Below are 2405 nucleotides of genomic sequence, written 5' to 3'. Positions count from 1 at the left end.
ACTTTTATAAAAAAATTCTTACCCCCACCCCACCCCATCCATGACCCCCCTCAAATTTCAATTTCATATAATTTACTTTTATAAAATTTAATAAAAAATGGAAAAATATTTCTTCCCCCCCCCCCCCCCCCCCCCCCGAAATTTCTATTTCAAAATATCATTTATGAATATATGAAAAAATTAATTTAACTTGACAAAAGAAAAGAAAAAAACTATAAACATTACATTTGAAATAATATTACACTTGTCTAATATGGGCTAACCCATAACAAATCCACCCATTTATCACCCAACCCATATTTACCCACATGAAATATGGGCGGTTTCAAACCCAACCCGTTTTTGTTCAAACCATTTTCAACCAAACCAAATCCAACCAAACCCACCCATTTGCCACCCCCTCTTATATGCTTTCTTCCCTGAATTCCAATTATGAGGGAAGGAACCGAGAACATGGGCGGAGCCACCTTAGGATACGGGTAGTCAGGTGCACATTCTTCGCCGTAAAATTTCGCGGTGTACATAGGTTAAATTTTAGCTATTATGAGTATATTGGCTCAACAAAGTGCTTTAAGTTATTTTCGGTGTTTTTTCCGCTAATCTAACATAAATATATATTTTCCTTATTCCTAAAATATTTTGTTATTCTTAATTTTATTATATTGGTCACAACTCTTCACAGTAAGTAATTATTTCCCAAACTTATTAGAGTACTATTATTAAATTTAAATTTCCAACATATTTAATAATATATTTATTTAAAAAATTAATTTTTAAAAGATGCGCTTGTTTCTAGCTTTATTAATATTATAAACTAAATATTACTCTTAGTATATTATTGTTACATCCCGTATTTTTGGACTAGAAAATTGAATCGTCCAATATGAGCAAAATTACCCGAACTCGGAGAATTCGATAATATTCAAGCATAAAAATCAAGAACTCGGTGTATACAAGGAATGAAGTCCCGAAATGATTTAAGTGTGACGACGGTGACTGGAAATAATATTTTATGTGTGGCAAATGAGGCTATGGACTATAGCCATGTCATATGAGCATAATAATGAATATATGAAGTATGTTAAAAGTGGTTCATGTTTAAGTGAATTGAGATCAAGAAATTAATTACGTGTGTAATAATGAAAAATTTTAGTACAAGACAACAAAATAAATAACATCTATGGATAAGTGATGAGTGGAAAAACCTCATCCATGTGGCAAAGGGACAACACATGAACGTGACAATTTATGGGATGAGTTGGTGGCAGATTTGCTTTGGGTAAGAATGTTAATATAAATCTATATCTTGAATGACATGGGTCTCACAAGAGAATGATCACCATTAATAAATAATATTGGATAAAGACCAATATTTGGTCCAAGGAGCAGCACGTCCAATTTCATGACAAATAGGCTACTAATTAACTTAGGTGGCTAGTAGAAGAGTTAGGGAGGGACATTTGTCATCCTCGTTATAGCTAGGCTTAAGAGGTGGTATTTTTTAATCAATTAAATATTGGAATAACTTATGAAAAAGAGCAAAACAATTTAATTTGCTTCAGCATTGATGCTGTATACGTATATTGCATTAAAGGAAAAGAACGAACCAGCAAACAAAAGAAAAGGGCCTCGCTTTGTTTTCTCAATTCAACAACGTTTTCATCTCTCTTTTGACATAAATTATATACCTTCCAACAAAAAAATAATGGTACTACGTTCTACTACGGAGGCAGTAACGTATTAGTGTGTAAATATGCACACATCAACATTATTCCATGAACGTGCACAACTATGTTGTTCAATTTTATTTCGGATTTCACGCACCGCTTCGGTCTCATTGTTCTATTTCATCGTGTTGTTGAATCCGGGCTTTCTTCGAAGAGAAGTAAAATTGAAGAAGAGTGGTTCTTGGCATATAAGGTAAGAGTTATTCTCTCCTAAGTTTATTTAAATTCATCCAGGTCATAGTTAAATTGTGAGATGAGAACTACCAAATTAATTAAGATTATTGGATAAATATTACGTGGACATAATCCAGATATTTCATGGACAAGTGGGCAGCAATTTAATTATATACATGCCACATAAGGGGGCTGTGGCATAAAGGTGAGAGGATGGTTTACACGTGTAAGGGCAAAAAGTTGACATTTATGTTCCTATATTTTATTAGGTGAGGGCAGCAATGTTATGGATATGTGGAGACTATACATATATTTGTCTCCTCTAATTTTATAATGGAAGGAGCTACTTCATAATCAAATGAAACAGCAATTCCTTAGCATTTTTTTTTGGACCGTTTCTATAAGAGGAAAAGTGAGGGAGCAGCAACGTATTTTCCCTTCATGGAAGGTCAGCAACGTGCATAAGGCAAAAAGAAAGCAGCAATGTATTCTTGACCTAGCGAA

Source organism: Lycium barbarum, chromosome 10, assembly GCF_019175385.1.
Source record: "Lycium barbarum isolate Lr01 chromosome 10, ASM1917538v2, whole genome shotgun sequence".
In the NCBI taxonomy this organism is placed as follows: domain Eukaryota; kingdom Viridiplantae; phylum Streptophyta; class Magnoliopsida; order Solanales; family Solanaceae; genus Lycium; species Lycium barbarum.
This window is presented reverse-complemented; position numbering follows the sequence as displayed.